Source organism: Nomascus leucogenys, chromosome 13 (genome assembly GCF_006542625.1).
Source record: "Nomascus leucogenys isolate Asia chromosome 13, Asia_NLE_v1, whole genome shotgun sequence".
In the NCBI taxonomy this organism is placed as follows: domain Eukaryota; kingdom Metazoa; phylum Chordata; class Mammalia; order Primates; family Hylobatidae; genus Nomascus; species Nomascus leucogenys.
This window is the reverse complement of record NC_044393.1, coordinates 106,726,075-106,747,308: the sequence shown is the minus strand read 5'-3', so window position 1 is coordinate 106,747,308 and position 21,234 is coordinate 106,726,075. Positions and strand designations below refer to the sequence as shown.

The 21,234-nt window shown below is 51.6% G+C and overlaps 1 protein-coding gene across 2 annotated transcripts in view; it reads left to right on the top strand.

Annotated features, from left to right (window-relative positions):
- The window catches only part of PTPRN2 (protein tyrosine phosphatase receptor type N2), a 998,301-nt gene that overhangs the window by 18,265 nt on the left and 958,802 nt on the right, over positions 1-21,234 (top strand). The window lies entirely within an intron of this gene.

Genomic DNA, 21,234 nt, shown 5'->3' with positions numbered 1-21,234 from the left:
GTTACACACATAAAGATTTGGCAACTTTACATATAGGTTACCTCAGTTTGTTAAAAAAGATTATTAGTCTGTGAAATTAAAAAGACAGAAAAAAATAGAAACCACTATTTTAAAGAACATTTCTGTAAAGTGTGATAGGTGAAAGCTGTTTGCTCCAGGAGTACTTGTTTAGAGTATTTGTTACAAATCTCAACTTTGTGTAATACAAGTCAGTCATATGATTTACCCCAGTATTTGAAGACCCTCTTTTCCTTCAGATTTCCTCATTAGTTCAAAAAAAGGAAATCTACTCTAAAAGCTGTTTTATTTTTCTTCTCTAAACCAAGGACTCCAAAAGGAAGCATGTGATGTTCCTACCGCCTCTGGGAGTGACATATAAAAGTTTGGCTTTGCTATATTGTGTGTGAGCTTGGGCAGTTCATCTCCTTTCTCTGCATCTCAGTTTCCCCATTCTTGAAATGAGGAAGTTGAGCTAGATACTGTTTGCAGGTATACACTTTAAAACATTATTATTATTATTAGACAGAGTCTCACTCTTGCCCAGGCTGGAGTGCAGTGGTGTGACCTTGGCTCACTGCAACCTTTGCCTCTGGGGCTCAAGCAATTCTCCTGCCTCAGCCTCCCAAGTAGCTGGGACTACAGGCATGTACCACCACACCCAGCTAATTTTTATATTTTTAATAGATACGAGGTTTCACCATGTTGGCCAGGCTGGTCTTGAACTCCTGACCTCAAGTGATCTGCCTGCCTCAGCCTCCCAAAGTGTTGGGATTACAGATGTGAGCCACTGCACCCGGGCAAAAGAGTTTTTAATAAAGGAGAGTCTCATCATCAGCTTCTGACTGTCCTTAGCCTGTTGGTCATTTCTGTGTCCAGGCCAGACTTGGAGTTGGGATGGCCCGTGCCTTGTCTTGCACACCTGGGCAGCAAGGAAGGGTGGATGAGGTGAGATGGGGGTTCCCCATTTGGTTTTCTCTGCCCCTCATCAGGTATCGGGGGGTGCAGCCCCAGTGCTCACTGGGCCTGACGTTCTCTCCCCTTGCGGAGCCCCTGACCATGCTGTCTGTACCCCTTTCGGCACGATGCCCATACCCCTTCAGCCTGCGTGCTCCTCGAGGGCCATGTCCCTGCCCAAGACAGCTTTCCCCTGTGTTTCCAATCAGTTAATTAACTTGGCTGTTAATTGGGGACCTACTTGTGTTGTCCAGGGCCCAGCCTGGGCTCAGCACGTGGTAGGAACTTAATGAGTGGGAGCCGGAGGTCTGCATAGAACCTGCCGAGTCTCAGCCTTGACATTTCACATCACTGTAATGAAAAGCCTTCCTAAAAATAAACTCTGCTTGCATCATGTCTAATAGATTCTGTTTGGAGAGTGGAAAATGCAATCGCAGGCACGGCTGGCCTCGTCAGGCCTGTTTGTCACAGTGACAGAATGGCCAGTTCTCCAGCCCAGCAAACGCTGGGATAAACACCATAAATATGTGGGAAGTGCATGCAGGTGTGTGCCAGGCAGGTGGCCCGTGAGGGCAACGGGGCTTTCTCTAATGTTTGATCAGTCCCACGTTCTAGCCTTTGTTAAGGATTGGCTATGTTAACGGAGACTTGTGAAAATGTAGATACTTAAATTAGAAGCACAGGGAGCTGTTCTCCTTACCTTCCTCCCCTTCAGAAAAAAATGAAGAAGAAAATGAAAAATCTTTTCTCCTTTGTAGACTTTATTTATTTATTTATTTATTTATTTATTTTTTAAACTTTAACAATCTTTTGGCTGGGCATGGTGGCTCATGCCTATAATCTCAGCACTTTGGGAGGCCGAGGTGGGTGGATCACTTGAGGTCAGGAGTTTGAGACCAGCCTGGCCAACATGGTGAAACCATCTCTTCTAAAAATACAAACATTTGCTGGGCGTGGTAGTGGCTCCCTATAATCCCAGCTACTTGGGACATTGATGCAGGAGAGTTGCTTGAACTCGGCAGGCGGAGGTTGCAGTGGGCAGAGATTGTGCCACTGCACTCCAGCCTGGGTGACAGAGTGAGACTCTGTCTCAAACAAACAAAACAAAACAAAACAAAACAAAACAAAACAAAAAACCCCCACTTTAACAATCTTTTATTACCAAACCCTGCGAAGGGTGGCTAACAGCAAAAACAGCATCTCTAACAAGATCCAGGTTAGAGGTTCAGACTCACTTTGGAGACCTTTAGAGGAGGGAATTTGGAAATTCAGAAAGGACTCCAGTTTCAAGTGTCCAGGGCTCCCTAGCCCTTTAAATGCCCAGTCACATGCAGAGTACCTTTTGTGCGATGCTTGTGGCAGGATGCCTGGCCCGGGGCTGCCGAGTGCCCACCATGGGGCCCGTTTGCCAAGGCTTGTCCTCGGGAGGCTACAGTCAGCTCGACGGCTGAGTCTCTTCTGGAATTGCTCAGGAGCTAAAGCTTGGCCACTTCTTTTTTTGAGACAGTTTTGCTATTGTCGCCCAGGCTGGAGTGCAATGGCGCGATCTCGGCTCACGGCAATTTCCTCCTCCTGGGTTCAAGCAATACTCCTGCCTCAGTCTCATGAGTGCCTGGGATAACAGGTGCCCGTCACCACGCCCAGCTAATTTTTTGTATTTTTCAGTAAAGACAGGGCTTCACCATGTTGGTGAGGCTGGTCTTGAACTCCTAACCTCAGGTGATCCACCCATCTTGGCCTCCCAAAGTGCTGGGATTATAGGTGTTAGCCACTGCGCCTGGCCAAGCTTGGCCACTTCTGATGTCAGTAGATAAAACGAGTAATTTTATTGATCCTCAAAGTTATCAAAATTATCCATAATCTCAGGGAGAGATTTTTAAAGGGAGAGAAATGGCTGATACAAAGGAAAATATAGGTGTCCTGAATATTTAGAGGACAGTGTTGTGGGCTTAGTGTCAGGTGACCTGCGGAAAGTTCCTGAGACGCTCCATGCCTCAGTTTCCTCATCAGAATATCCTGCATCTGGCAGAGACAATAGGCAGATCTGTGTTTGGAGATGTGGGACAGTCTCTAGACATGCGGGTAACTACGGGAACAGTGCCTGCCTCCAGGGTTCCCAGGGGGCTTGCATGAGATGGTTTCTGCGTCTTGTGTGTAGAAGGTAAGTTGGAGTCATGAAGTAACAGAAGGTGACTCCTGGCCCCTTGGCGTCTACCGTGCCTTTGCTTACTTTCCTCCTGGGGATTTTCCGGTGCTTTGACAGTTATTGAAGGCTGCAGATCCCAGACGGGAAGTTTGCCGTCCGAGTTAAGAGTTCTCACCATTGAGCTGAGGCCCTGTTTGGAATTCTGAGCAAAGCTGCTATTTTGGGGACACGTCCACCTTTGTGCTCAGCAGAGGTGGTGTCCAGATGGCCTGTGGCACCTGGGGTTGAGATGACCAGCCACAGCCCACAGCTGGCTCTGTCTCACCTCTCAGGATGAGAGGTAATTTGCAAAGTTTCTGGGAATTTGCAAAGTTCCCTTTGGTGTGGTTGTATTTAAAAGCTGCATATTTAGTTCCATCTGATAATCTATGTTTATGTAGCCACAAATATGTCTGTATAGATTGCAGCTCTAAAAGTCAAATATAGCTGGATCCTGATACTCAGATCTGATGCAGCGTGGACTGTGTCGTGTTCCTGGGAACCTCATAGTTTTATAGAGCAGAAGCCTCCATGCCTTGTTTGTTTCATCCTGGCCTCCCTCCACAATACAATTTTCTGAATGGTGTCAGCATCCCTGGGCCCATGCATGGCTGGGATGACTTTTTAGAGTTTGTGTAAAGCCGTTACGTGGGACAGGGCCTGCGCAGGGTCTCCCTCAGGAGAATGCAACTCTCATTAAAGAGCAGGCACACACCAGAGGGAAGGCACGAGCCTTGCACATTTCTCCTTAGATTTGCACACATTTCTCTGTAGCTCCCAGCAGGGCGTCTGTGACCCTTCATTTTCCTGGCTGATGTGGGCCACAGAGTCATTTCCTGGGCTGAGAAGGAATCTGTGGTCTGCCGCGCTGAGCTGCCCACCCTCTGGCCTTACCACTGGCATTCCTTGCCTGTGCTTTAAATAAACATATGCGGGTGAAGCTGCCATGCTGAGGGAAAGGGTCTAGATGGAGCTGGAGGGTGCAGTGGAAGGTGAGGAGTCAAGCCAGGTATTCCTGGGGCATGAAGGGTGGGCAGGGGGCTTGGGGGCTGGGGCCAGGGCCTGGCATGCACCCGCCCCCTGGCTCCTTGGCAGCTGCCTAGCCCCGTGCTGCTTCGTGTTGGTTCCATGCTTCAGGAGCACTGGGATGGCAGCCGCACGGCTGGCCTTGCTGGTGTTGGTGACGGGGGTGGTGCCTGGCAGCCTCACGTCCTGGTGGTGGAGGTGGGAGTCAGCTCAGCTGCTCACAGGTCGATTGGCTGTATCCATCACAAAATGTACAATTCTATTACCCCCAAATCCCACTTCTAGGAATTTTCCTTACAAACATACTTGCACACATGTGCAAAGATGTTTGCATAAGCATGTTCATTGCTGCCTTTTTTTGTCATACAATAATACTTGTTTGAAACAACTTGATTTTTCATAAGCAAGAGGCTAGTTAAATATATCATATTCACACCACAGAATATCCTGCAGCTGTTGGAAAGAATGAGGTAGGTCTTTGTGTAGAGATATGGGACAGTCTCTAGACCTGTGATTAACAAGATGTACGGCAACAGTTAACTCTGATCCAGAGCTGGCTGTGCCCCCCGCAAGTGCTGCCCTGGCCCTTTCTTTGTATCATTTTGTTTAATCATCCCAGCAGCCCCCGATGCAGGAACTGTCACGATGTGTGTTTCGTAGACATCCCAGGCACTGTGGCATCAGAGCCCAAGTTCTAACTACTTACTGGAGAACAAATCCAGGTGTAAGGAATGACCCCAATCTTAGAAATATATGCTATACATAGATCCTGTAAACAGAAAAGACCATTCACTAAAAAATAGGCATCTAATCAAAGACCTCACTCGTTTCTCCACAATTTGAGGGATAAGGGGAAGGGAGGGAGACTGTGCCCCTAGATGGAAGGCCCCTCTCTTCTCCCCTCACACATCTGTGCTCATGTGCTACCATGCCACATGCCTGTGAGACTCTACAGAGGGTGTGCCCTGAGCTAACAAGGATCCTCGGATGTCCCCGGCGAGGGTTGCAGGATTCTTCATCCAACACCCCCATCGGAGTGGGCTGGGAGCATCTGAATGCTGTGTGATTAGCTCCACTAAGTGTTTGTTGTAATCAAGTTGCATTTCCACGGCCTTATAGCTTGGTCATTTTTTTTAGCTTGCACCAGCTGGGTTTTGGCACCGCCTCACCCAAACTTCATATTATGAGACATCACGGCCAACTTGCAAACTGCTGCAGGAATAAGACTTGCATTTTGTGATGCTTTTGTTCTCACTGATGTGCCGTATCTGCGTTCCACTTGGGTACTTCTTGCTTTGAACGAGAAGCACAAGGCTGTTGGTGAAGTTGATGCTGGGGATTGGTCAGCAATTTCATATTTTCCAAGAAGCCATTTTAGGACCCTGGACGAGGTCTTGAGCTGCAAACTTGCGGTTCTGCCTTGGGAGAAGGTACAAATTTCCCTGTGAGGTTTCAGGTGGGACCTCTCTTCTTCGGTGGCACTGCACCAGCAGATGCCTTCTTTGTCTATGCAAGGCTTCGAGGGGCTCTATGTGGACGAGGCTGTGGCCATGGTTGATTTCTCTGAAACCAGGAGGACCACACCCTGCCCCCTCAACGTAGGTTTTCCTGGGCCAGAAACATTTGCAGTGGAAAACACTCTGCTCTCGGCCTCTGCCATGCACTAATGCTGGAACAGATGGGGACACATTCTGGTCTTTAAAGGGCCTGCACTCAGCATCATGAAGGCTTTGGTGTTTAGTTAATTCACATTGTCCATACATGGGATTGTTGAGCTGTATCCCATTCTGTTGAGGCATGTGCCCCTGGGAGCATCATTGATCCTGACGTGGCAAGGCTTCACATATGATTCAGGCCAGTGGTCTTCCAAGAGCTTCACCTTCGCGCCATTATCACTCAACACACTCTCCTTCAGGCTCCCAAGCAAGCACATAGGGCTTCATGCACAATCAGCCTTGCTGCTTTCCAGTGCTAAATGGACTATTAATAATAGGAAACTTGAACATAACACTGGGTTTATTTGTGGGAGATGGAGTGGGTGTCTTAATGCTGACAGGCCCTGGGTTTCGCTGCATTGATTTGCATTTCCTCTGCTGCTGTTGCCGCAGTTGATTCCACGATGATATTTTTCATGTAAAGGGCAGATGGAGGCGTAAGGCTATTTGCCCTCTTACTGTTCTGGTCTGGGTGTTTGTCCCCGCAAGTGCATATGTTGAAACCTGGCTCCTGACATGCTGGTGTCAGGAGGTGGGGGCTTTGGGAGGTGACGAGATCTTGAGGGTGGATGCTCCTGATGGGATTCGAGCTCATCAGGTTACTAATAAGGCAGCTCCAGAGAGCTTCCTCGCCCCCTTCATGGAGTGAGGCCACGACAAGAAGGCATCATCTATGACCTAGGAAGCAGGACCTTGGGATGCCGAGTCTCCCGGTGCTCTGCTCTCCGACTTCACAGCTTTCAGAGCTGTGAGAAATCAAGGTCTGTTGTTTCCAGGCCACCTGACCTATGGCATTCTGTTACAGTTCCAGCTAAGACGTTTCCTAACATGGAGACTTTTCTTGGAGGTCATGAGATCTCAAAAGACATGTGTTCGTTGGCCCCTTTGTGAATCTGTTCACACCACAGAGAGGCAGGTCTGCGACTCAGTGTCTCACCCCTCAGTGAGCTTCCTCTCAGTGTTCCTCCTCTTGGGGACCATGCTTGCTGGGCTGCAATGTTTCACCCAAAATATGGTGTTCCAGTTGGCCACAGGCAGTGGGGATGGGAGGTAGGGAGAGCTGCTGCGACTGTGGGGGGTGGCACAGTCCCCCCTAGTGAGCGTTTGGTCCTGGTGTTGGCCTGGGCCATCTCCCCTGTTGGAAGTGTCTTGTCTTGCACAGGGACTGTGCACAGACCTGTGCTGTGCTTTTGAGTCATTCAGTATTGTTAGATGTCAAAATGCATTGTCTGAGGTATGTTAGACCCAATATTCTGCATTTCTGACCAGCCCTGGGGAGGCCAAAGCTGCCAGTCTTGGGGCCACAATTAGAGCATCAAGGTCTGAGTCAGTGGGGAAGCTGACGAATTATCAGAAAAAGTTTCTACTTGCTTTAAAATAAAAAAATTGAAATATCACCCAGACCTTCTGGTGTGTAACACCATTTGGTTTTTTCTTTAAAAAATTCCTTGTATTTGGAGAGAAAACATGCAGTTGCTCAAGGTCACCCATGTCCTGCAGAAGCGGCATTTTCCTCTTTACAGAAGGAGCCCCGCACCCCCGAAGAGCTGTCAGGGGGATTTTCTCAGGCAGGAGTTTATCTCTTAGACCTGGGGAGACTTTACTTCTAAGGCAACGGGTGTTACAGAATTGTAATTTTCAAAAATACCTTGAAGTACTAATGAGAATTATTGGGGTTATTACTTCTAGAATTATTGGAAATTCTGACTTCAAGGAACTATGAGAATTAAGTAATCTAATGTCCTGATCTACGTAATCTTTCTGAATCTTTGATATTTATTGACTCGATCAAGTATTCATCAAGATCAAGGGTGGAAGACTTCACTAAAATTAGAAACAGGGCTCCTGATTCCCAGGCCCTTCCCTTCTTGCCATGCTAACAGAATGACCCTGTGCACATTCTGACATGTGAATGAGCCTTATTGACATGCATGGACTACAAAAATCAGACTAATCAACCAATGCCCAGTCACACGTGAAGGAACAACATATGGACAAGATTTCTCTTCGATGCAAGGCTGCATTGCTTTAGGTTTTTTAACCTGCACCCTGCTGGGAGGATGCAGATTAGGACAGCTGCCTTCTTTTAAAGCTGTTCAAGATGCAGTGTTCTAGTCATGTGTTTTTGGCAAGCCAGATATCTTTGGCGCTAACTCAAGGAGTACCATTCACATTGTTGATGTCTGTTCTCAAAGGGCTTCATGAAAAGTGTAGCCCATGTGCCCCTGCTCATGGTGGGTTTCTGCTGAAGGCGAGGCTATGGCCACACCTGCCTTGCGAGGCTGCCTGGGGACACAGTGAGGAACCACCACATGGTCCCAACACAGTCCTGTGCGTGGAGTGCAAGTGGTCACCGTTCTTACACGTTGTGTTCTCTGCATGCTTGACGCTTAGTAGGGTCTCAAAGAATATCGGTTCCACTTTCACCTAGCAATCCAGCAATTCATGTAAAATAAGCAAACCCCCCATTTGTCCCCTAGCGAGGGCAAAACATTTGCCTATTACTCTAAGTGTTTGTGCACATGATCAGAAACCATATGAGGTAAGCATTAAAACACGCCCACTTCTGGGTACATATATACCTAAAACAACCAGAAGTAGGGACCTGGACAGATATTTGCACATCCATGCTCATGGCAGCACTATTCACAATAATCGAAAGTTAGAAGCCACCCAAGTGTCCATTGACAGATGAGTGGTAAGCAAGATGTGGTCCATCCATCCACACGGTGGACTTATTACCCAACCTTCAACGTGCCACACACGTTGCCTTTGAATACATTATGCCGAGTGAAAGAAGCCGGTCCTAAAAGGACAAATGCTGTTTGATATGAGGTAGTTAGAATCATCAGATTCGCAAGAACAGAAAGTAGAACGGGGCAGGGGAAAGGGGAGTCAGTGTTTAATTGGGGCAGAGTTTCAGTTTGGGAAGGTGAGAAAGTTCTGGGGATCTGTTGGAGAACAATGTGCATAGTTAACACTACTGAACTGAAGATTTAGAAATGATTAAGATGGTACATTTTATTCTATATTTTTTACCACAATAAAAAAAATATGTAAGTGGGGAGACAACAGCTGGGAGGATTTTGTTCTTCGACATTGCCTGACCTCTCAGATGACCTTCTGTGCTCTAGGCCTTCCAGGGTCCCTGGGACCTAGGACCCCAGTCATGAGGGAGGCAGCCTGTGTCCATTCTTTACTGACATCACTTCTGTGAGAGGGAGTGGCAGGGAAGGGGCCAAAAGGTGATGCAGAGGTGATTGCAGCCTCAGAGGGGGCCCTGAAAAGCTGGCTGGGTGAGGTGTCCCCACAGTCACTTGCTGTGGTCACATCTCAGAAAGAGGAACTGCTCAGGCTGAGTGAACAGCCTACTCCTCTGCACCCTGTGATGGGACAGTCATTATTTGCACTGGGAACGACTATTCAGTAAGAGGGAGGCAGGTGAACAAGTGGATGTGCCTCATGGTGGAGTCCTGCCAGGCCGGGTGTTGGCCTGGAAAGATGGAATTGTGTCGTTCTGAGAAGGAAAAAGTCAGGTATCAAAAAAGTACATATGATATGACCTCATATGGATCGTTAAAATATTACAGTGTTGAGAAGTATGAGTAGGATGTGGTGAATGCATTTTATTTTCTTCTTCTTTGCTTCTCTTTAAGAAAACATTGTGTAATGAGAGCAATAGAAATTCATTTTTATACAAAATATTTTTCCTACTATTCCTTTTTAAATGGGGCGATGAAGAACAAAGAAAACATGAGAGAAAAATCTCCAAGCACTGGAAGAATTCCTGCTGGCGGCTCCAGGAGAACCATCACTTTGTGGCCTCTGCTCTGTCAGGATCTGGGGCTAGGCAGGACCTCATTGGGTCTGGGTTTGAGAGTCCTCCTGGGCCTCTGGACCCCCAACGTGGCCCCTCCCTGCTGCCTGCAGACCTCGGTGATCCGGCTCCTCCTCATTGGAAACATGACATACAGTCATAATTAACCCCTGGTCAGACCTGGGGAGGTGTTAAGAGGTGAGAAGTCTCTGTCTTCTGGGCCTCATCTCTTGGTGTGCAGTCTGAGAGCCTCCTGTCCAGAGAAGCTGAGTGGCACCCCACAGGAAGGACTCCAGATTACTGCTTTTTTTTTTTTTTTTTTTTTTTTTTTTTTTTGCCTAGCACTGATGTAGCCAGAAGGTGCGAGGACCTGCCTGGCCTGGCATGAATACTGAGGAGAATCCTGCTCCTCTCTGTGCCAAATTATGGAGACTCCTTCCCTGCTCACCTTTGGGTCCCTCATTGCTGCACCTGTTTTTTCACAGGCTCCATTTGTTCGGACACACCTACCTCTCGGTGCCTGGAAATATTGGCTGGAGGTACCCTGTGTCCACTGGGCTCCGCAGGTGCCAGGCCCTCATGTCCCTGGGACCAACTGGTAGCTGGGCAGTGTTCACTGCTCAGCACGCCCTGGGGCAGCACTTCAGGGACAGTTTACAAATGGAAAGCTGTGCCCTGCAGCCTCAGGATCTAAAGAAGAGAACATGGCCATAGGCTAGAGACAATCCAACAATACATTTGGAGTCTACTAATTTAGTATTTGTGTCTGGACTGAAGCTACCTGTTATGTAAGAATTATTTAAAAAGACCTGGGTGCAGTGGCTCAGGCCTGTAATCCCAGCATTTTGGGAGGCTGAGGTGGGAGAATTGCTTGAGGCCAGGAGTTCAAGACCAGGCTGGGCAACACAGCAAGACCCTGTCTCTCCAAAACAATGAAAAATTTAGTGGGGTGTGGTGGCTCATGCCTGTGGTCTCAGCTCCTTGGGAGGCTGAGGCAGGAGGATCCCCCAAGCCCAGGAGTTCAAGGCTGCAGTGAGTCATGATGATACCACTGCACTCCAGCCTGGGCAACAAAGTGAGACCCTGTCTCTGAAAACAAAAATACAAAGAATTATTTAAAAGGGGGTCTATGAAGTTAACCAATAGCTGTTGCTGGGAAGAGGGTGAGGTGCCTCACTGGGAGAGCTTTACCAATAGCCACTGCTGGGAATGCTGGGAAGAGGGTGAGGTGCCTCACTGGGAGAGCTTTACCAATAGCCACTGCTGGGAATGCTGGGAAGATGGCGAGGTGCCTCACTGGGAGAGCTTTACCAATAGCCACTGCTGGGAATGCTGGGAAGAGGGCGAGGTGCCTCACTGGGAGAGCTTTACCAATAGCCACTGCTGGGAATGCTGGGAAGATGGCGAGGTGCCTCACTGGGAGAGCTTTACCAATAGCCACTGCTGGGAATGCTGGGAAGATGGCGAGGTGCCTCACTGGGAGAGCTTTACCAATAGCCACTGCTGGGAATGCTGGGAAGAGGCGAGGTGCCTCACTGGGAGAGCTTTACCAATAGCCACTGCTGGGAATGCTGGGAAGAGGGTGAGGTGCCTCACTGGGAGAGCTTTACCAATAGCCACTGCTGGGAATGCTGGGAAGAGGGTGAGGTGCCTCACTGGGAGAGCTTTACCAATAGCCACTGCTGGGAATGCTGGGAAGATGGCGAGGTGCCTCACTGGGAGAGCTTTACCAATAGCCACTGCTGGGAATGCTGGGAAGATGGCGAGGTGCCTCACTGGGAGAGCTTTACCAATAGCCACTGCTGGGAATGCTGGGAAGATGGCGAGGTGCCTCACTGGGAGAGCTTTACCAGTAGCCACTGCTGGGAATGCTGGGAAGATGGCGAGGTGCCTCACTGGGAGAGCTTTACCAATAGCCACTGCTGGGAATGCTGGGAAGAGGGTGAGGTGCCTCACTGGGAGAGCTTTACCAATAGCCACTGCTGGGAATGCTGGGAAGATGGCGAGGTGCCTCACTGGGAGAGCTTTACCAATAGCCACTGCTGGGAATGCTGGGAAGATGGCGAGGTGCCTCACTGGGAGAGCTTTACCAATAGCCACTGCTGGGAATGCTGGGAAGATGGCGAGGTGCCTCACTGGGAGAGCTTTACCAATAGCCACTGCTGGGTGGGAGAGGGGAGGTGCTCACTGGGAGCACAATAGCCACTGCTGGAATGGGGAAGATGGCGAGGTGCCTCACTGGGAGAGCTTTACCAATAGCCACTGCTGGGAATGCTGGGAAGATGGCGAGGTGCCTCACTGGGAGAGCTTTACCAATAGCCACTGCTGGGAATGCTGGGAAGATGGCGAGGTGCCTCACTGGGAGAGCTTTACCAGTAGCCACTGCTGGGAATGCTGGGAAGATGGCGAGGTGCCTCACTGGGAGAGCTTTACCAATAGCCACTGCTGGGAATGCTGGGAAGAGGGTGAGGTGCCTCACCAGGAGAGTGGACCACGGGGGTTTCCATGCACAGTCAGTGTGAGGGTCCCAAGTCACCCTTCCTTCCTGACTGCATTGGCCAGCCCACTTCTAGGTGCCATGGGGCTCTGGAAATGCTGTTTTCTTTGAGCACAAACATCCCAGGTTGCTCACTAGAGGAGGAGCTTTAGAAATCTCAGTGGGTTCTAAAGGTGTGAGTACAGCTACATGATGAGAAAGCATAGGCCAGGAGGGGCCTGTTCTCAGCTCTTCAGAGAGAGACAGAGGTGAGGAAACACACCGGGGCACAGCCAGCCACGGGTTGAGCGGAGCGGCAGCTATGACCTTTGTGGACCGGCCGGCTTGTACCTGCAGGGAGGTAGCTGTGAAGGGAGAAGGACCTGCTTCGTTTGACGCTGGGCTTGGTGCCATCTTCTCCTGGAAGGACCTGCCTGGCCCCCTAAGGCACAAGCCCCAACCTCCCCCAAAAGGCAGCTGTGGGATCTTGCAGTCGTAAGAGCTGCTGAAGATGGAAAACTTGTGATTTCCTCTGGCGGAGTTGGTTGCGTCGGGGGTGATTTGCAGTAGATCAGTCTGCTGAACACCGGAGATCCGTTTGTTCTCACAGGCTTTCCTCTCCTTCTTCCACTGTGACGCTCTTCGTAATGTGCATCTGGTGTGTGACTCTGTATCAGGCCTGCTGTGGGCAGTCTCAGAATTCAGGGCCCAGGCAGGCATCTCCGGTGAGGGGAGTTGGTAGTCGAGGAGGGGCCGGATAAATTAAACGTGTCCCCAGGCCGTGGGTGAGGATGGGCTCAGCCTCCCCGGGAGGATGCCGGGGAGGTGAGGCAGCCGTCTGTGCTCCTGGCAGGAGGGAAAACCCCATCACATAGAGGGGTCTGCTGTTTGGGGCAGAGGTGGCTGTGTGCAGCATTCCAGACACAGCCCATGGAGGGGCTGGGCTTCTGTGCTGGGTCAGGGGGAGCCACATCCTGTAGTCCCAGGCCACTGCGTCTTGGAAGGGCCTGGCCAGCAACAGGCATGGGCTGAAGAACCCCACATCCCACTCTCCCTCCACCAAAAGGGGGGCCCGAGCCGCGACTAGCAGAGTTGGTCTTTTTTCAGTTTTGTTCAGATCTCAAATATTCCTTAAATCCTCTGTGCCCAGAACCAGCTGAGAGCAATCAAGAACTTTAAAACCCAGTATTCAAGGCTCTACCCTCAGAAAATAAATAATGGGCGAGAGAGAGAGAGAGAACACAGATAAAGCAATATGAGACAGATGATAGATGACAGATAGACAGATACTGATCAAAATTCTTACGCACTTTTCACCTCCCAGAGCAATTACCCTCTTTACCATACTGGTAAAGAATCATCAGTGCCCTAAACAGCCAACCAATTGTCTCCTGGTTTCAGGACCAAGGACAGAAAACAAAGTGGCACAAGGACCCTCTCTGGTTTCGGTCTCTGTTTTTCTTGTTGTTGTTGTTTGAGATGGAGTCTCGCTCTTTCGCCCAGGCTGGAGTGCAGTGGCGCAATCTCAGCTCACTACAACTCCGCCTCCTGGGTTCAAGCAATTCTCATGCCTCAGCCTCATGAGTAGCTGGGACTACAGGCACGTGCCACCACATCCGGTTAATTTTTTGTATTTTTAGAAGAGATGGGGTATATAAGGAAGGTGCTGTAGGCTCCCAAGCCTGTGTGTGTGTAAGCAGGGAAGGCAATGTAGACTCCCAAACCTGTGCCTTTACACAGCGAAATTGGTGTGGACCCCCAAGTCTATGAGGAAATGTGGTATAGACTCCCAAGCCTGTGTGTGTTTAGACAGGGAGGGTGGTGTAGACTCCCAAGCCTATGTGTGTACATAGGGAAGTTGTGTACACTGGGTTAGGAGCTGGAGCCCTCCAAATGCATGTGTTAGAGCCCCCCTGATGCAATGCATTAGGAGCTGGGACCCCCCAAATGCAGGAAGGGTGGTATAGACTCCCAAGTCTGCATATTTAGACAGGGAAGGTGGCGTAGACTCCCAGGCCTGTCTGCCTGTAGACAGGAAGGGTGATATAGACTCCTAAGCCTGTGCATATTTAGACAGGGAAGGTGATGTAGACTCCCAAGCCTGTGTGTGTACACAAGGAGGGTGGTATAAACTCCCAGGCCTGTGCATATTTAGACAGGGAAGGCGATGCAGACTCCCATGCCTGTGCCTGTACACAGTTAAGGTGGTGTAGACACCCAAGTCTGTGGGTGTAGACAGGAAAGGTGGTGTAGACTCCCAAGCCTGTGTGTGTGTGTAGACGGGGAGGGTGGTCTAGACTCCCAAGCCTGTGTATGTATAAGGGGAGGCTGGTGTAGACTCCTACACCTGTGCATATACACGGGGAAAGTAGTGTAGACTCCCAAGCCTACAGGTGTAGACAGGGAGTGTGGTGTAGACTCCAAAGCCTGTTCATGTATAGGGGAAGATAGTGTAGACTCCCAAGCCTGTATGTGTGTAGACAGGAAGGATGGTATAGACTCCCAAGCCTGTGTGTGTACATGGGGAAGGTGGTGTAGACTCCCAAGCATGTGTGTGTACACAGGAAGGTAGTGTAGACTCCCATGTCTGTGGATATATACAGGGAAGGTAGCCTAGGCTCCCAAACCTGCAGATGTACACAGGAAGGGTGGTGTAGACTCTCAAGCCTGTGTGTGTACATGGGAAAGATGATGTAGATTCCCAAACCTGTGTGTGTAGACAGGGAGGCTGGTGTAGACTCCTAAGCCTGAGTGTGTAGACACGGAGGATGGTGTCCACTCTGTAGGGTTTCTCTGAGGTGTCAGGAGCCCTTGGATGCACATGTCAAGTGCACAAAACATGTGGTCTTTACTGGTTGTTGTCAGCGTATGTAGACACTTTTTTGATTATGAAAGTATTGGGCCATGCACGGTGTCTCACACCTGTAATCCCAGAACTTTGGGAGGCTGAGGTGGGCGGATTGGAGGTCAGGAGTTTGAGACCAGCCTGGCCTACGTGGTGAAACCCCATCTCTACCAATAATAGAAAAATTAGCAGGGCATGGTGGTGGGTACCTGTAATCCTAGCTCAGGAGGCTGAGGCAGGAAAATCACTTGAACCCGAGAGGAAGAGATTGTAGTGAGCTGAGATTGCATCAGTGCACTCCAGCCTACACTCCAGCCTGCACTCCAGCCTAGGCTACAGAGTAAGACCTTGTCTCTAGAGAAAAATTATTTTTTAAAAAACAGTATGTATTGCCATAGTGTGTGGTCACCTTTCTCACTGATCCTCTCAGGCTGAGTTAGGAGCTGGGGCCTCCCAAATGCATGTACTGGAGACCCACCCCCAATGGGGTGTGGTTAGGAGGCGGGGGGGGGCTCAAATGCATGCATTAGAGCCCCACCTTGATGCAATGGGTTAGGAGACAGGGCCCCCCAAATGCATGCATTAGAACCCCACCCCTGATGTGATGGGTTAGGAGCTGGGGTTCCCAAATGCATGTGTTAGAGCCCTACCCTGATGCAATGGGTTAGGAGACAGGGCCTCCCAAATGCATGTGTTAGAGCCACACCCTGATGCAACGGGTTAGGAGCTGGGTCCCCCCAAATGCATGTGTTAGAGCTCTACCCCCGATATAATGGGTTAGGAGGCAGGGCCCCCCAAATGCATGCATGAGAACCCCACCCTTGATGTGATGGGTTAGGAGCTGGGGCCCCCAAATGCATGTGTTAGAGCCCCACTCCCAATGCAATGGGTTAGGCAGGGCCCCCCAAATGCATGCATTAGAACCCCACCCTGATGGGATGGGTTAGGAGTCGGGGCCTTCCAGAGGTGATTAGGGTTGGGTGAGGTAACGAGAGTGGCTCTGAGGTGAGACCATGAGACAGCATCATGAGGGAGCTGGCTGCCCTCCTCCTTCCCACCATGGGAGGACACAGCAAGGCAGTGGCCATCCGCAGTGGGAATAGGGCCCTCACCAGAGCCCGGCTGTGCCAGCGCCCTGATCTTGGACCTCCAGCCTCGGAGCTGTGCAAAGCGAGTGTCTGTTGTTGCAGCCACCCTGCCCTGGTGTTCTGCCACAGCAGCTGGTGAGGATGCCTCCCTCCTTCTCCAAGGGCCCCGTGCTCCAAGGGTTGCTGCTGGTGGACAGGCCTCCTTGCAGCTGTGTCCTGTCACAAATGCCATTTCTGGAAATGTGCAGTGTGGGTCACTTATGGATGGGATGAGGGCCAGATGTCCGTGGAGAGGTGAAGGAAAGCGCGACGGCCGCCTGATGGAGTTAAAAGAGCTTCACCACATCTCCCCAGTGTTGGGTTTCAGCAGCAGGATTTAAAAACTGAAAAGGGCACTTAAAGACGAGGTAATTACACTCAGTAGGAAGTCGGGTCCCAGCCCATAAGACGCCTATGAGAGAAATAGAACTTAGACATTGAAAAGAAAACAAAGCCACCTCAAGTAAAGGGGAAGTAAAATGAATAAACGAAGAGGCTGAAATAATTCCCGGAGATGCAAGTCAAACCACCTGGGAGGCATCTGGGAGCCTTTGGCTGAGCCCCGGGGAGAATCCGGGCGGGTGCTCAGGGCTTGGGCAGGGCATGTGGAGCCTTGGGCAGGCCTGGTTCTCAGTCATTGCAGAGTTAGACTCCGTGGGTGGCCATGCCAGCCATGAGTGGGTCTGTGGGCCTGCAAGCCCTTCTCCCTGCCCAGACCTCAGCCCTGTCTTAGGGGAGGCACCTGAACTGGGTGTTAAAGCACTCAGGCCTAGTGCCCTGGGGCCGAGTTCATGGCTTCCAAAAGTGACCAGTGGGGGATGTGGGAGCATCCTGCTGCCCTCCATCTTGGATCCCCAAGTTTGTTCTTTCCCAGTGGCAGCCTCAGGAGATGCCCTGAGGGGCAGGCTGGTGGCCCAGCGTGGAGCTGGGCAGCATCCATGACCCTTCCTGCGAGCGCCCCAGGCTTCCTATCGGGACATGGGCTCAGCCGGCAGGCCGTGGCACCCGCTGGGGCTCCAAGGAGCTGGAGGAGTCGATCTCCACCCCGACGCCTGGTGCGCGGCCCTCGGAGCACAGGCTATCTCCGTCTTTCATTTTCAGAATGAGGCTGGGGGGCTCTGAGGATGCGTGCTCTCGTGTGAAAGCCCCACGAGGTCCTTCCTGATGCCGACCTCTCCCAGCCCCGAGTTCTAGGGGAGGACGGCGAGCCGCCGGCACAGACCCCAGGAGGAGGGCAAGCGGGAGGGCTCCCAGGTCTGTCTCCCTTTCATGCTGGGTCTAGTGAGGTCACATCATGCACACGTAATCAACCCAAGTCATTTCTAAACTCTGGAAGTTCTTAATTGGGCTCTTGGGAGGAAGAAAGAGGAAGAGGAAAACTTGGAAGCCAGTTGCCAGCCCTCTAGGGACACGCAGTCCCATCTCACAGGAGGAGTGAATTGGTGTTCTCACGGGGTTTTCTGAAGCCGTCTGTATTTCAGAGCTTTGTGATGGAGTGCAGTTCTTCACTCCCACTCCTGGGCTGATCTCCTCTGGGAGGCGGAGCTTCCAGCGTTTGGAGCGAGCCCTGGCTGCAGGCCCACAGCCCCTTCCTCCACGTTAGCGAGCGCTCAGGCGAAGCCCAACCTCCACAGGACTCTGCTTTTCCAAAGGAGAGGACAAAGCCAGCAGAACCTCCGTAGCTTACGGGAATTTTACCTATTCACGGCTGCCCCTTTGGCCTTCGCAGATCCAATGGACTCAGTGAGGCACCATCCCTGGGTTTCAGGGGTTGGGTCTGAGTCTCCCTGCAACAACTGGGGGACCTGTGTCTGCCAGAATCCACCAGGTGAACACAAAGCTTGCCAAAGGAGGCAGGGCACGGCGTCCACGTGGGGTGACCAGCTCCCCGTGGAGACCCCGGCCCCTGCCGAGTGGATGTTGTGGAGAAGCCACCACCGTCTGACTCACTTTGGGAGCTTTTATGTCAACTTCAGTTTCAAAAATAAGATTTTTTCATTAAAAACCTGAATCATTTATGCAGACAATGCTGATCACACACTCCCTTCTCTCCCAACATTCCAGCCCCATTCTTTCCTGCCTGTCCTCGCCTTGGACGACAAGAAGCTGTGGAAAACCAGCTTCTCAGTCCTGCTCCCTGGGCCCCACCGGCGGCGGGGGCGGCACCGCTGTCTGCGTCTCCTCTGGAGGGAGCTCAAGGCCAACTCAAGCGGGGGCCGGGGGTCGGCCGTGCCTGGGCTGGGGTGGTCTTGCCGAGGAGAAGATGGGTGGCAGGTCCCAGAAGGTCTTTCCTGGGAAGGGCTGTTGGCACGGACTGTGGTTCCTCTCCATTGTGGAGTTCTGCCCACTCAACACATCATCCTGTAGAGCCCCCTCCTGCTCTGGCTTTGGTGGTCAGGGCAGCTCCTGCCTGCCCTCTAGAGGCCACCTGGATTCACGCTGGTCCCACACTGGGCTTAGAGTCATGCTGGGGGAGTGTGAAGTCACACGGAGGACCTGTGTTGTTCTTGGAGCATCCAATGTATCTGATGAAAAGGAAGAAAACAACTTTTTCATAAAAGGCACACGGGCATATGTTACAAAGAAGAATGCAAAATTTACACTCATTTTTAAGAAAGAGAAAGTCAGGAACAAATGTGCTTGCAGCCAGAGGCTTTGGTGTAGGAAGAGCCCCCGGTCATCGTTGAGGGGTCACCAAGAGCGGGCGGAGCTCGGTGGAGTGGCAGGTAGGAACGGGAGCATGGCAGAGCCCACGTGCACCCTTGTGGGTGGTGCTCTCTGGGGAAGATTCTAGAAGGCACTCAGTTTGACCAATGCCTTGAAAGAGAAAAGGAACACCAGTGACCTCGGTGGCAGCGCATGGACTGCATCTGCTAACATTTCCTGGTAACCAAAGACAACTGGGGCTGGCTGCTCTAGGAGCAGGGCCATTCAGAGCAGTGAGGCTTGCGCACACTCCTCCTCTTCACAGCGTCTGATCCACTAGGCCCGGACGACCTCACATTGTGACAGGATCCTGATCTCCTCCAGTGCTGGTCCTGCTCCTCATCCCCATGAGGAGAGCGTGGGCGACACAGAGTGGACGTCACCTGCTCCCGCTGGCTGCTTCGAGTCTGAGCCAAGGGTGTTGCATCTTGTGTGCAGATTCCTGGGAAACCTGCTGGATGTCTGGCCCGGGGGCAGGGATGGCACAGCCCCGGGATCCAGGTTCTTGGCCACCCCTGTGGGTGGGAGTGGGTGACCCCCATTGGCAAGGTCGTACCTGGGAGTCACAGCTTCCCTGGGGGAGGTGGCTTTTGATTAATCTTCACAGTTTTTGCTGCAAACTGATACTCGGGCCAGCCCATGTCCTTGAGAAGCATTGCCTTGATATTGGGACAGAGTAGTGCTCTTGAGTGCAGCGTTTCAGCCTCAAAGGCCAGGTGGACAGGGGATATGGCGGGGGGCTGATGAGGCATTCCTGGACGCTGCACGGAAAGTCCCTTGTTTCCAGCGTGAATCAGCCTCTGCTGGACCCACTGGAAGACCTGGGAGTGCCTCCCAGGGCGCCAGTCTCCACCGGCAGGGTCCCTGCCTCATCCATCCTCCAACAGGCCCCTTTTCCTTGAAGCCAGAGATGGTGTTTTATTTAAAAATAGATGCAAAGAGCCCTGACCTCTGTGACAGCATGGATGCGCCTTGAGAACATTATATGGAGTGGAATAAGGACAAGCACTGTGAGATCCCACTTACAGCAGCCCCTAGTGTTGTCAGAGTCAGCAACGGAAAGTAGGATTGGGGTTGCCGGGGGCTGGGGGGTCAGCATAGGATTGGGGGTGCCAGGGGCTGGGAAGTCAGCATTTACAGGGAACAAAGTTCAATTTTGCAAAATGAAAGGAGTTTGAGAGACAGATGGCAGTGGTGGTTGTATAGTAGTGAATGTAATGAATGCCATGTAATTGTATATTAAAAGTGATAAGATGGTAAATTTTATTTATGTTATGTGCATCTTACCACAGTTAAAAAAAATGTTTAGTTAAAAAAAGCAAAGTCCCCAAGATCAATACAAAGAGAAGCCCACCTTGCCTGCACAGAACCCCTGACATTGGTGGTGTGGGGTGATTGAGTTCAGGGACCTTGTCTGGCAGGAGGGCCTGGGTCTGAGCTTCTTTCTGCGCTGCTCTGCCATGAGCTCTGAGCTCTGGATGGGCTGGCTGAGGCCTCACCTGGGGCAGTGAAGATGGCTGGGCTGTCCCCCAGCCCTGCCCCAGGTGCCCAGGCTGCCCAGCGTGGTGAGATGAAGGCAGCCCCAGTGTTAGCCATGAGCTGAGCCCCTCTGGAGCGCCCATGCCCTGTGTGCGCATCTGCATGTTGGTGTGTATGTGAGACGTGCTCAACTCACAAGAACTTGGCAGGCACTGGCCGTGGGGTGACTGGGCCTCCCAGGCTGGTGGCTGGGGTCTTCACCAAGGCAAGCGTGGCCAGCTCTGCCTAAGACCCTCAGAGCACCTCTGTAGTCACCCACCTGCTACTTGGGAGAGGTGGCGTCTGCCCCGTGGCCTCCCACATCAGGGCGTGGCCTGGAGGGCAACAGGCGATGGGCTTCCCAGGGTGCTTCCTGGCTGCTGGTAGGGATTATCAGGAGGCCCCTTCTCCACGGCCCTATAGTCACTTAGACATCATGGCGCCTGGGACACTGGGGCTTGCCTCCGCCATGAGCCCCTTAACCCAGCAGCTGTGATTCCAGCACCATTCCGGGCTGTGGTGCCCAAAGGACTCTGAGAGCTCAGTCCATCCTCCCCTGGGAGGGATTCCCTTTGACAGTGCAAGGCTGGCACCTCGCGGACCCCGTCTCCAGGCAGGCATGAAGCTCAAGCTGCTGGACGCGTTCTGTATATCCAGTGGAAGCAGCCGTCTGTGTCCCTGTCACCAGGAGTGTGATGCTGATACCGAGGCTCCCTGATGGTTCCTCTCAGGGAGGAGATGAGCCCGTGTCCAGCCCCTTCCCCCTTCCTGTCCTCATGCTCACACCTAATCCTGCTTTTCTGCACGACCGTTCACCTGGCTCACGTGTTTGTGGGCCGTTGGCCCAGTTTTTTTGGTCTCCAGC